Raw genomic sequence first — 14,909 nt, 5'->3', positions numbered from 1 at the left:
AATTTGTATTGTTTACCACCCACAGTCAAATACGAGTGGTCTCACATTGGTTACAGCAAAAAAAAAAAAAAAATTACTCCTGAACTGGAATGAAATACAATACAGCAGAAAGTCCAGGAATATGATGTCATCAATAGAGGGATGAGTCTTCCCTGTTCAGGGAGGGGCAGAAAATCAGAAGTTAAACTCATTCATACAACAGAAGGAGCGTGGCTGCTCACTGAGAAGTGCGGCACTCTCTTGTTTGTACTCCCTTAGTAGCGAATTTGCAGTCAAGGTATGTGTTTCTACTTCTTTTCCATATGGAAAGTTGTCATTATTTAAATTCAGTAGTTTGTTACTTTTTTCAAAACCATTTATTGAATTCTTAACGTGTTTCTAGTTCAATTAGAAAAAAATATTCCAGGAACAGAGGAAGAAAATAATTACCACTGATGCAGTGTGATAACTTAGCAGGTTTTGCGGAGCTGAAACATTCACAAAAAAAAATGCTTTATTTCAGAGTGCTCAGGATGCCAAAAACACAGGGACTGTCGGGTATGGGCTACGTGAGGGAAAAGATCTGCTGTGTCTGGAGGGCAGTCAGTGTGCTGCATTTGTTTCATCTATGACAGAACAGAAAATACAAGCAGCTAACTTCATTTTCAGCAGAGAACTTGCTTATCAAGAACCAGGGAAAAGTCAGTGGCAATTCTTTCTCTATATCCTCAATGTTTTCTCACTGTTTATTGTTTTGATTGTCAACTTTGTGCCACAATGTGGATGTGTTTGTACCTTACGCTGCTGTCCTGTCTCATCTGTACTGACTGAATGGCAAAGGCTAAACCTTCCAAGTTATTTCTCATGTAACAAAGAAAGGTTTCAGTTCACCTTTGATCAACATTACTGGTTTCCTTCTGATATTCATATTAAAATGAAAAAAAAAAAAACAGTAGAAGCATTAAAAGTTTAGAACTGCAATTGTAATTAGGATGGTATAACAAAAGGACCAAATGTTGAAATATATGCTGTATTTTCAGCTACTCGTTTGCCATTACTTGATGCTGTAAGCAGTAAGCTGAGTTTAGTAATGGTAATAATAAAATACTCATGCAGCCAAAATAGTTCCAAGTTTGTCATTAGAATTCTTGGTTCTGATACATTGTATGTAATCTTACAGATGCCATCTCCTAAGATTAGCATGTGTTTTTATCTTGAGCAGTTGTACATATTTTCTTAGAAAAGCTTGAACAGAGATAGAAAAAATATATTTATTTTTACAGCAGAATCCCTAAATCTGAAGTATCAGGATATTGTGTAATATCTGTCATGCGATTCCTATCTTTTCTCCTTTTTTTTTTCTTTTTTTTTTTCTGGAAATGTGCATTCATTAAGGAAAAATTGAAGAGAAGCATCTTTACACTTCAGAATCATTCAGAAACATTCAGATATATCTGTCTTGTTTTTAGTTTGAAGAGCATAAACACAGAGAGAAGTGTACCTAATAAAGATGTTGGGATACAGAATATCTTTGAGAACAGAATATCTTTGGGAACAGAGATATCTCGAGTCCAGCACTCTTCTGTCAGGTTTTCCACTGAGCCCTGTGCATGCTAGAACAAGATTAAATGAGTAAGTTAGAGTTACCTGAACATTTTGTACTGCCAACCCAACAGAAAAGCCCAGCCTTTCTTCTTGAGTTAGTGCTTTCTGAATTAAGGATCTCATATCTACACCAGAAAAAAAAAAAAAAATCTGAGCTGTATTCTCAGAGTGAGTGTTACCACATTTAAAGTCCTTTCTCAGATAAAAATAAAAAAATAAAGAGGTATCAAAAGAATTTTAATAATTTTAAAAAATGATAAAAAGATAAAGAATTTTTAGCCCATTAGTTAAGACAAGGCTAAAATTCAGTGCTTAAGAACAGCCAGTTTTAGATAGTCTTTTTTTTTTTTTCCTGGAAAGAAGGAGGCAAAAAGCTTTTAGAAACCCAAACCCCACTATTTTCAGTCAGAGTAGGAACAAAAAGTGTTACTGCAGTTCCAGGAAAACTTGTTAGTGAATAGAGCTTTGCTTTCAAAACAAACACATTCCCTCCCAGTAACCGAGTCAGCAACAAATGTGTGCCTGAGCTCATTAGCAGTGTTAATCAATACAGAATTTAAAAGAGAGAGAATAAATATTTTCTGTCAAAATGCCATTTATCTAAAACTTGTTTTTTCTTTAAAAGTTTCACATAAGCCAGGCTTGTTCTTTTGTCACCAATGGTTTTTTAGAACCCTCCCTCCACTCCAAACTTTTGGCTTTCCCCTATCTTATCAAAACACTGATCTCTCTTCCTTCTTGCATGCTTCAAATTTTACACACACACGATGAAACGTGTGCTCCTGCTCAGTTGATGTATGACTGCCAACAAACACTTCCTCAAACCGGAGGCAGAAGCCTTAGCCGGTCCTCCACAGCTGGTGCAGCTCTGAGTGCAGCTGCCTGAAGCCTGCAGCTTCTCCTTGCACTATGGGTCTGCAGTGCTGTTGCTTTTCTGTTTCTCTTTCCCGTGCTACTGCACAGCATTTCTGTACAGGGAAAGGTTCAACACGTGACTTTTCTAGACGTGAATCTATTTCCTGAGCTGCCGATACCATTTGAGTACTTGTGATGTCTACAAAAGTGTCACACCCTACAGCACTGAACTGGGAACACTGGGGGCAGTGAGGCAGACTGGAGAAGTGAGGCAGCAATGTTTTAAAGTGACACTGCCACATATGTACTCACCTTCTGAGACCAGACAGGTGGGTGAACCCCTCTCCTGGCACAGCTGAGGGAGAGGATATCCCTTAGTGAGCCTTGTACAGAGAAGTAGTTTGGTTTGTCAAAAGGAGACTGGTCTGAATTCACACTAATTGAACAGAAAAGTGAATATGAGCCTGCAGTGTGCACTTGCAACCTTGAAGGTAGCAAGGCAGGGGAGGGGATTTCCCCATCTCTGCTCTGCCCATGTGAAGCCCCACCTGGAGTACTGTGTCCAGGTCTGGGGCCCCCAGCACAAGGAAAACATGGAGTTGTTGGAGTGGGTCCAGAGGATGGCCACAAGGATAAAGGGCTGGAGCACCTCTCCTGTGAAGAAAGGTAGACAAAGTTGGGCTTGTGGAGAAGAAAAGACTCCAAAAGAGACCTCACTGCAACCTTCTAGTACCTGAAGGGAGCTTATAATCAGGAGGGAGACCAAATCTTTCCAAGGGCAAAGGGGAAAGGTTTTAAACTAAAAGAGGGGAAATTTAGGTTAGTTGTTAGGAATCTTTTTACACAGAGGACTGAGGTAGTGGCACAGGCTGCCCAGAGAAGCTGTGGGTGCCCCATCCTTGAAGGCACTCAGGTCGGATGGGCATTGATCTGGTGGAGGGCAGTGAGCCCATGGCAGGGGCTGGGTCTGAATGGTCTTTAATGTCCCTTCCAACCTATGCCATTCTATGATTCTGTTATACAATACAGGCTCAGGGTACAGTTTCACACCAAACCCTGTTCAAACTGGAGCCTCCTGATCCAGCTCCCCATGAAGTCAGACTCCTATGAGGGAAAAAGTGAGAACTTCCAACCAGAGATGGAGGGAGGAGAGGGCATCCCTGTGGTGTGACAGCACAGAGGCAGTGGAGACTACCACAGTGAGAAAGCACAGAATATAAGCAATGTAATAAGAACACTAAAAGCAAACACAGCAGGCTAACACTGCAGGCTGCTGCCTTCTCACAGACAAAGTTGCACCTGCTAGCTGTCACCACAGGGGTGATACACCATTCACTAGCACAGTGAGGCTGAAGAACATTGGCCATGGTCCAGCTCCTCACTGCAAACCCAAGATACTGGAGAACAGACATGAAGGAGACACAAGCAAGAAAGAAAAGAAAGAAGAAAAGAAAGAAGAAAAGAAAAGAAAAGAGAAAAAAGAAAAGAAAAGAAAAGAAAAGAAAAGAAAAGAAAAGAAAAGAAAAGAAAAGAAAAGAAAAGAAAAGAAAAGAAAAGAAAAGAAAAGAAAAGAAAAGAAAAGAAAAGAAAAGAAAGAAAAGAAAAGAAAAGAAAAGAAAAGAAAAGAAAAGAAAGAAAAGAAAAGAAAAAAAGAAGAAAGAAAGGAGAAAAGAAAGAAAAAAGAAAAGAAAGGAGAAAAGAAAGAAAAAAAAGAAAGAAAAAAAGAGCAAAGCTGCTCGCTGAAAGCAAGCTGTCTCTGTTCTGATGACAAGTAAGCCTAGAGCATTCAGAAAGTGTAGAAAATTTGCTTCATTACAAACTGCTTCAGGACTCTGTAAATTTGCAGTGGTGGATTTTACTTCCTTTTGCTGCTGTGCTATATTTACCTCCCCTGTATATTAATTCTTCAGCTTGATTCAGCAACTCTGGGCTTCTCTTTTTGATCCCTGCAAGTAATGTGGAACTTCAGGTTTGCAGAACTTCCAATGCTGAACCTTGCACATTCAAGTATACCTGTGTGATGGTGCTGCAAACAAAGCCATACTTCAAGCTTTTGAATTACCAGAGGGTACAGCTTCTTACATGCAGAAATCCATATCTCACACTCATTTTATTGGTGATAAACTCAGTAATAAGGAGAGCAAGCTGCGGTTGAGCTCAAGGTGATTTTGATATTAACAGGATCCACATATGTATGCTCAGAGGCAGAACTGGATATAGCAGGTTTTCTTCCTGCAGTGTTCCTGCAAGTTGTTTGGGAGCTGCATCTCTGTGACTCTGCAGGAGCTTTTTCCCTTTCTAGCATCTGTATGATCTGCCAGCTTACTGACTGGCCAAAGGGCTGCTGCTCTGGGGCCACAGGGAACAGAGGATGGGCACAATGCTTACAGTCATTAGGCAGGCCAGTAAGCTGGGAGCAGTTCTTCAGGTCTCCTGAGCTTTGCTGCAAGCAGCTGTTAGGCTTTCATTATACAAAAATGGGGCCCTATCCTCATACAGAGTCATAGAATATCCCAAGTTGGACCCATAAAGATCATTGAGTCCAACACCTGGCTCCACACAGGAGGCTGGAAATACTGAAAACATTGTCACTAGGTTTTGGCTCAGCTTTGCATGCACCTCTTATATTCTCCAGCACTCTTTCCCTAAAATGGGCTATATTCTTCACTATTTCTATTACATTTGGCTTCTACTTGGACTACAGGCTCTTTAAAGCAAAACCTGTCTGTATGCTTGCAGGGCTCATGCACACTGATTACCACTGAAGCACCAGGTCCCTGTTTAACACAGACAGGATGGTAATAGCATCACCCTAGAAGTTTTGCTCTGCCCACTCCTTCCTGCACAGGGCACTGAAAATCACAAACCACTTTTCCCAAAGTAAACAGCAAAGCAGCAGGCTTGTGGAACTTAAAGTGACTGTGAAGCCTTGGTTTTGTGGAAATGTTCTCTCTTTTCTCTCTATGTGAACAGAGAAATAGAGGCACATGCACAGAGGTTATGAGCATCTTGTCAGAGAAGTAAAATGCATACTCCCCTACATAATCACTATACACTCTCAACTCTGTTGCACGTATTTCTACGCCGTCCTCTGAGATGGGGCAATCCATCTCAGACTTTCAGACTCCAACACTTAATTCCTGATCCACACATTTTAACTTGCTACAAAATTTATATATATATATATATTTATATATATATTTCTGTCATTTGTCTGTGATGTGTTCATCTATTATGACTGACACTTCTATGTTTATTTATTTCTTCTCCTTTTCTTGGTCAAGTAGTACGTTTTATTTGTTATAGTTAATGCTGAAATTTCCAAGTAATGAGAATCTGGGAGTAACCCTCATGAGCAGATAAACTAATAAAAACTCTTATCATCTTAGAAACCTTTATTCTTCAGAGATTTACGGCAAATGAAAGAATCCAGTAATGAAAAAAGCCTACTGGCAGTTTACAGAAGAAGGATGATCATTTAAAATTTGAGAGCCTTCTAAATGGTGCTACTCTTGTTTGTTTGTTTGTTTGTTTGTTTTCTTGGTGAGCTGCAAGCTCATTTTCAAAGTGATGCTGTTCCAGCCTGGTTAAGCCCACATAACAGATATGACAAGAAGGCAGTTTATGAATGGAGAGGATATTACTCATGCTAGACTTAAATTTGTAACATTTGTGACTTGTAAAAACACAGGTAGAGACATGTTGCATAAGGCATGGACTGCATGTTCTCACATTCTATTTACATCATTTATCTGAGAAACTTTTTTTCATTCAGAAGTCACCTCATAGCCAAGAAATTCCAGCCAGCTGGCTCAGCAAGAGGAGTATTTCCCAGAACTAAAAGGAAGGAGAAGTAACAAAGTGGAGTCAGTTTTGGGAAGGCATTTCCTGCAGTATCTTGGAAATGTCAGTCTTTTTCAGAAATGCATGACAGAAGTTCGTTTCCTTTCATAATAGACTTGGTCTACCAATTGGTATCTGAACCATAAATATGGTGCAGTGCAAGACACTTGGAATTTCATTCTATAGCACTTGTAAAAAAATACAGGTTTTATAACATTTTGAATGAAAATTCCAAGTAAAAACTCTTACTAATTTGGTGTATATTTGACTCAAACAGGAATTCTTATTCAATTTTTGCTTTCAAACCCTTTTCCCTCTTAAGAGATTAAACCCCTATTTCCCTTCTTCCCTTCTATCTAGCCTTCCTTACTTACTTCCATTTAGTAGTATTTCACCAGTGTTTTCTTTAAGTGATGTGTTCTATTCCAGAACTCCTATCCCCTCATTTTCTCTCCACCTGTTTCTGTCCTGCCATGAGATTTTTCTGCCTGCTTCAGAGTGCTGTTGCATGCCACAGAGAGCTTTATGTGCAAAATTGGAGGTATCTAAGTTCAAACGGGATATGATTAACTTAAATTAGAATATTTTCAAAATGAACTAAGCTGATCAGAAGATAGAAATTCTGTTTCACAGAAAAATTGGGAGCGGAAAAATGAAGAAATGAAATTCCAGTCTGGAATGGAAGAATCTTGAAATGTTTTGTAGCAGTGAGAAGCCCAAGCATGCACACTTTCTCAGGGGAAATCTGCCTGGGAATGGGCACCACAGAACTAAGAATTTGAATGATGAATCTTCCTTCTAAAGCAAGCTGTTGGTGGATACTGTAGTGAGTTGGTCACACTCCTTCCCACTATTATTTGGAGCTATTTCAACTTGTAAAGATAATAAACTATTTGGATGGCCACAGAGCACAGCAGTGAATCTGGGTCTCCTGCGCAGCCATTAGTTACTTGTCTGTTTATCTCCTTCACTGATCAGAATCAAAAATTACATCTCCAAAATCTTTCCTGTTATTTCTCACAAATCATTTATGAGGAAAAAGAAATCTATTAAAATCTGTTTCTCAAGCAACTTTCTGTACTGATTGTCCTTTTAATAGACAAAGGAAGTTCACCTCCTCTGATGTTTAATGAAGCATTTCATACAGAGCTGCAGAGATAGGTGAGTTAGGGGAAGATCTGATCCATGAATCGTTACCACTGTACAAATAGGATAATATCTCTGATCTCATCTAATACTACATAGCTGCCCAGTGACAACCCAGCACCACTTGTCTGTTCAGGCTTAGAAGGATCTTTGCTTTTGCTAGCAGTGGGTATAAGGGGCATTTATTCAAAAAAGAACCTTTCAAACAAAATCTTCACCATATTTTTGTGTTGGCACTCATATTTTCAAAAGAGCAGATAGCTAAATCTTCTTGGCAGCCACCTGTGCTCAAAAACTGTGGCCACAGAGTGAAAAACAGATTTTCTCTACCAGATTCCAGTACAGTTCTGACATTTCCTGCTGCTAACAAAGGGAGGACAATAAATTAGCACTGGGTTTAATTTCAGAACACTGGCAAAGCATGAAAAGACAAAAATAAGATCTTAACTCAAACACTGGTTGTTGTAAATTGGTGTTATAAATCACATCAGTTCTCGGCTGGAGAAGTATCCTGAGTGTTCCAGACCACTCAGAGTTGAAAAACGCATGACTGTTTGTAAATCACCAAATACTTAATCAACAGTTATTTGAGTGCTTCATCTACATTTCTGTCGAAATATGTTGCATTTCCACATAAAAATTTTCACTGGTGTTCTGTTACGTCTTCAGCAGAAAAGCAGACTACGTTTGGATGTGTATCCAGTTTTATCAGTGCTGGCTTTCAAAGTAATTGCAGTGCAGTCTGAGGTTCACTGTAGTTATTCTCTCTTATGCACACACACATTTTAAGTATATGTATGGGTTTGCACTTTCCTCTGCGATATACTCATCCTGGTAATTTATATCCTGATATCTGAAAACATACCTTTTCCAGTTGCAAATGCTTCATACATTGGCTAAAGCAGGAACAGAAACACAAAAATAATATGAAATGACTGTCACAGCTGCTCAGGTAACAGCAAAGGAGGACAAGTTTGACCTAGGAAGGGCAAGACAAAACAGCTTTCTGAAGTTTATCACTGAATTGAAAAAACTTACAGAGCTCTTTCTCCCTGAGAAGGGAACTGTAGGGTACTTGGCTCTCCAGAGAGTACAAAATGGAAAAGAGAATCAACCATTATACTTTCCAGCCTATTCTGTGTTCAGAGCCCAGTTTGATGTTTGAAAACTGCACCTATACTGGATGAAAGTGTCCATATATCCTAGGCTTTTTTGAGAGGCATTAAGACCAAAAGCATTCTGTTATTACTAGCCTCTAGAAAAGAAAGATTCTGTGTGATACCTTTGGATATCTGCATGCACAGAGCTAACAGCATGCTGGTGAGGATACCTGTCTGTAGTGGGAGATGAAATATTAGTTGCAGCAGAAAGAATGTTCTAAAAATGTAGCAGTCTGATCAACTCAAGAGTGAAATCTACTGAAGATAGATTTTGCCTTTTCTCAAAAGTCATAGTTGTGAGAGTCACTTGTGAAAACGTGCAGAAAATGTTGTATTATTCCAAATGCCATTAATAACTGTGTAAACATGATTGCAATCGGAGGCACTGGAGGCAAAACTGCTTTTTTGCTAAATGGCTGTTAAAATGTTCTCTAGAAGCTAGAAGCAAAGTAGTTTCAGGGCACAGAGCCATTCATTTGAAAGGCAAGTCTCAACATTAAATAACGCATGAAGGAACCAGCATCAGTAAACATTATTTGGCCATTTAGACCTTCACATTTTACCTAGTCACGAGAACTAATAGCTGATACATGGGAAAAAGAGCTGTTAGGAGAAAGGAATTGACAAACAGTGCCAAAGATGTCTGGTAGGAGTAATGTAGAGCTGAAGAGGGTATCCATGGGCTCATCAATGAGGGAGCCTTAAGTGGAGGCAATCAAGGCAAGCAGGCGCCTTGATGCATCAGTTGCTTCATATTTCTGGGAACAAAAATACTCAGAATATACAGGTTTTTTCCTCATTTATTATTCATCCTCTGTTGCTGTATTCATATTGTCCAGTGCATTCTGCAGGATATTCCCACTGTATGTGGTAGAGAAAATACCAAGACACTTACATCACTTGGTATGCTTCATCAGTGTTTTCCTATTTCTCAGCCAAGTAGAAGTAAGTGCATAAAGACAGGTTTGTTGTTTTGTGGGGTTTTTTTTCCTCTATTATTTTGCCCATATGTACCTTTTTTTCAAAGAAAACACATAAAAGTAAAAACAAAAACCTTTGCCTCTAGCTCATCTGCTTTAGCTGTTGCCAAGGTATCACAGAGCTTTATATAGCATTCCTAATATCCCAAAAGACAAGAAGCAGGAATTTTCTTTAAAAACAACACTAATCCAAAGTCCAATACACTGAGCAAACAGTAAACTTGCTCATTTCAAATACTGAAAATTAACTATCCTTCAGATTTTAAGTATATTTTGTTGTTAAGCATAAATTTATGTTCCACCATTTTTTCCACAACAAAACAGCAGCTTCTCTTTTTCAGCTCTTAAAACCGGAACTGTTTAAACAGTCTAATTCCCAAGAGACTCTTTTCCTTCTCCTCTTTAGCTGTAATTCTACATTTCATTTTACAGCCATAATGCTCTATTTTATAGTGCCTACAATGCTCTGCTAAGCCTCAAAATTTGCTAGTTTGTAGTAGTACCAAATGGCAAAGGGTCACCAGCAGCATCTGAGGTTACTTCAAGAACTCCAAGGTATCTTGCAAGGCTCCAGAAGCACGTGGTTCTCAGAGGCCCTATATCATACTCTTTCCAAAATACCCATACCAAAGCCCCTGAATGGCCTCCCAAACACTTGACTGCTGCTGTTCTTCAAAATAACAGATTTTTTTCTCTTATGCCTCTCCCATGCTACAAAGACTTAAATGTAAAGTGTAAAAGACTTTAATGTAAAGAGATTTGGAAGACTTTTGTAAAGTCTTCCAAATCTCCCCCTCTACACAAATCTCCCTGTGGTCAGCTGAAGAGTTAAGTGAAGGATCATAAATATCTGAAAGGCCAATGTAACAGTACACACTTCAGTGCTACGCAGATAACACACATTTGAAACATGACTGTAATAGTCCACTGCATCACACAACAGCCCATCAGCAGATGTGACTGGATACGCATCAGCTCCTAACATCACCCCTCAACCTGGGCATGCAGGCTCCCTTCTGTACTCACTAAAAACCCAGTCAGTGTCAGCTTATCTCTACTTAATTTTCTGACTTTGATGAGCCACAGCTGTATCCTGATGAAGAAGCAAAAAGCTCCTTAAGCAAAAGCCAGCTCACATGTTTCTAGCAACAGAATGCCCATTATTTCCTATAGACGCTCAGTGAGCTTTACTCTGTTGACACTCCGCTTCTGTTTGTTGGGCTAAATCCAACCAGAAGTTTAAGTTATTAGGGTTAGATTAGATGTTCTCACCGATTCAGTTCACATCTTCCTCTTCCTATCAGCTCTTGCAGGAGTCCAGACATTTTGTTCTGTGGTTCACTATCTCAGTTATAGTTATTTTACACACAGATACTGTGTTCTATCAGAATTACTGGACTTATTGAATAGGATATATAAGGCATTGAAAAATATCATCCCAAGTTATATGGAGATTAAAAGTATAGGGTTTTTTGGTAAAAACATAATACTAGAGAGTCTAAAGTAACTCCTTTCAAGCAATCCATTTGGAAAAAATATATTACATAATATTTTATCACACTTGATTGGGCTGCTGTTCTTACCACATCTTTCTGTTACAACAGAAAGTATTAGAAGTTTATGTCTTTCCATCCCACCCAATGGGAAAGATTAGAAAGAATAATAACCTATTCTCACCTTATCCCCAGTGCTGTTGAGATAATTTCTTTAACAGAACATATATTTTTCCTTTTTTATCTAACACAATTGATTCTTAATGGTAACTGCAGTGTTAATGTCTGTTGTTCCATGGCGTGGTTCAAATTTACACACCAAAGTCTCTCTAAAAATTCCCCTTTTAAGAAGTGATAACTTTGTTTTTTGTTCATTGCCTTAATTTTCTGACAAACTGGGGTCTTGATTCTCACTGAAGTCTTTTCTTTTGCAAGGTTATTTTTGTCCCAGATAGGTTCTTGGGAGCCTGCTTTGGCAGGGGGGGTTGGACTAGATGATCTCTAGAGGTCCCTTCCAACCCCTACAATTGTATGATTTTCTGATTATTTTCTAAGTCAATACAATTAACGTTATAGGCTCTTGAGAAAGCAGAAATGATCCAAAACAGGGAGGAGTGGCTGAGTGCAGCCAGCAGGTTGAGGGAGATGATTACTCTGCCCTCATACATTTGGAGTACTGGCCAGTTCTTGGTTCCTCATTTCAGGAAAGACAGAGAACTTCTAGAGAGTCCAGCAGAGGGACATGAAGATCATAGAATCATAGAATGGCCTGGGAACATAATGATCATCTAGTTTCAACCCCTCTGCCATGTGCAGAGCCGCCAACCACTAGAGCAGGCTGCCCAGCACCACATCCAGCCTGGCTTTGAATGCCTTCAGGGATGGGCCAGCCACGACCTCCCTGGGCAACCTGTTCCAGTGCACCACCACTCTCTGTGTGAAAAACTTCCTCCTAATCTCAAACCTCAGTTAAAAACCATTCCCCCTTGTCCTATCACTATCCACCCTTGTAAACAGGTGTTCTCCCTCCTGTTTATACACTCCCTTCAAGAACTGGAAGATGATTATGGGCCTGCAGCAACTCCTTTATGAGGAAAGGCTGAGAGACCTGGGACTGAGAGAGGACCTCATCCATGTTTATAAGAATCTGATGGGCAGGAGTCAAGTGGATGGGACAAGGCTCTTTTCAACAATGCCCAGCAACAGGACAAAGAGCAATGGGCACAAACTGCATTATGTTCCACATGGATGTGAGGAAAAACTTGTTTACTTTGAGGGTGTCAACACTGGAACAAGCTGCACAGAGAGGTTGTGGAGTCTCCTCTGGAGATATTCAAAACTCAGATGGACACTTTCCTATGCGTCCATGTGCATAGGAATTTGCACATGAAACCTGCTTTAGCTGCAGGATTAGTCTGATCCCCAGAGGTTGCTTCCAACCCTCACAGTTCTGTGATTCTGTGGAGATACTAGCAACAAAACTATCCTGCTGTGTTCTCATTATAAACAACCAGAAGGAATAAATCAGTGAGCCAGTCTCAACTTCTTACCACTGATTTTGTTTTGTTTTGTTTTTTAAGCTTTTGTATATTCTTCTTTATGTAATACAAAAATAAGAAACAGTAATTTGTTTATCAGATGACTTAATGTTGTTTCTCTAAGCAAAGAAAACATGCAATAATAATATTTATTTTTCAGCCTTTTCCATTTTAAAAATTGTTGTCTTGTATCACTAACACTTACACTGTTGGTAATAAATAAAATCAAGAATAACTAAGAACACAGTCCAAGTGCCTGAATAAAAAAGTTATTGATTGGGCAGCACAGATCCCGGTGACAAGAGAGATTATTCTACTGTCTAGGGGAAGGGAATGCTCAAAGTTTGCCTTGAATAAGATTGAATCAAACCTCCCTTCATTCTGGCAAATTTTCTAGTGGATAGGAAGCCTTAATTAAATTAATTTAAAAATGAAAGAACTTATGCAGAAGAAGCTGTATTCTGAATAGCCAGTATACACTTTTACTCCTAGGAACCTAGATCTAAAACCAACCTGAAGATGATAAAAAATCTTCTGAAATTAACGAAGTCTCTCTGTTCCTTTAAGAGTACTTAAAGTTGGAGCCTTAAAACTCCCAAGAAATAGTTTTGAGACATCAGTAAACTCAAAGTGCTAATGTGCGGCCTTTATTCATAAGCACTAGAATGGAGTAATAAAATTCCATTCAAGCTAGGAAATCTGTATTCAACCTTCAAGTAATTAAACAAAAGAAACGCTCTAGAATTTTGTGAATGTACTATAAAGAATATGGGATTTGGATGCCTGCAGATAATTTATGAACAACTTCTATAAGTTTCATTTAATCACACATTATAATTCTTTGTCATAAATATTTCTACTGTTTGTTCTCTATATTTTCCGTGATGTCTGTGATGAAACACTGCAAGTCTTTCTGTTATCGACAGCGTTACCAATATTGTCCTGTTGTTCACACAACCTTTAAGTTAAACCACACAGAAGTTATGGGGACAACGGAGGAGAATTTTCAGTATTTGGTACTGAGAAGTAAAATATGAAATGTTATGACATGTAAAGAATATGATATTAATTTAAATGTAAATAAATAGATGTATTATTTTGCTATACAGTAAATATATACAGCAGAAAATAAACTACCTTAAGATATGAAATGCAATGGTATTTTGTTTTCTAGACTGAGTGCTCTTATTTTGGAGGGACTTGTCAGAAGTGCAACTGTTATGGATACTTTTCTTCTTCCATCACTTCCTGTTGTACCAAGAGAAAGCAAGCTGAAAGAATGGAATTTTAGCTACCTTCAAAGCCTTGGGTCAGCTTTCTTTTGAGTCAGCCCACTTCTGAATGGTGCTGAACATCTTCAATTCCTTTTGAAGTTAAAAGATACTGAAATCCCTTCAGTAGTTTTTCTTTGCACCTTGGTATCTCTATTTATCATGAAGCAGTAGATGCTCCTTTTCTTTCCGAGTACTTGGGGTACCCAAGAACCTGTAGGTTCCCTCCATAGTGGTCTGCAGGACAGATGGTATACCTACTGCTTTTACTTTTCTATGAGAGCACAGAAACCAACAGTAAGGTGAAGTCTTTACATCAGGATCTGCAGATTGTTGAATGCATTGGGTTGATTTCAAAGTTGCCCACTTTCAAGACCTATCACATATTGTGTAGTACTGGAATACACCACTTATATAGGTATCAAAGTAAAAACAAAAATAATAATAAAAAACACTCTAAAGTTAATGTCCAAGGTGCATCTTACCTCCTGGCAGCTTATGGTGGCATGTACTTTGCTTTGTTCCATTCTCACATGAACTATGGAAAATTTAAAATAGGATCTTCTGAAAACAAGGGCAGACTTTGTCCTGAGGACCTCAGAGCTTAAGGTGTCACACTGCTACTCCTTCAACTTTTTATTCCCTGTTCCCCTCCCATAGCTGCTCTCATCTTCTCTCTTAAGCAAGGCTGCCACCTCTTTCATTTTAATTTTAGTCTAATGAAACTAAGTCCATGTTCATTCTGATGGAGAAAGCTAGGGGCTATTGCTAGAGGAACAGCAACTATATGAAAACTCAGCTGACATTATAACAGGATAGAATAATTCAGTTGGAAGGGAAAACCATGAAGTCCAACTGCCTGACAACTTCAGGGGTAACCTAAAGTTAAAGCATTACCAAAATGCCTCTTGACAACTGTCAGGCATGGGGCACTCCCTAGGAAGCCTGTGCCATATTTTGACCATATTCACAGCACAGATTTTTTTTCCTAATGTCCAGTCTGACCCTCCCCTGGCTCTTCTGTGCCATTCCCACCCAG

Source organism: Cyrtonyx montezumae, unplaced genomic scaffold, assembly GCF_038088225.1.
Source record: "Cyrtonyx montezumae isolate F1298 unplaced genomic scaffold, pur_monq_1.0 scaffold_10, whole genome shotgun sequence".
NCBI classification, from domain to species: Eukaryota; Metazoa; Chordata; class Aves; order Galliformes; family Odontophoridae; genus Cyrtonyx; species Cyrtonyx montezumae.
Note: the sequence above shows the minus strand (reverse complement) of the source record.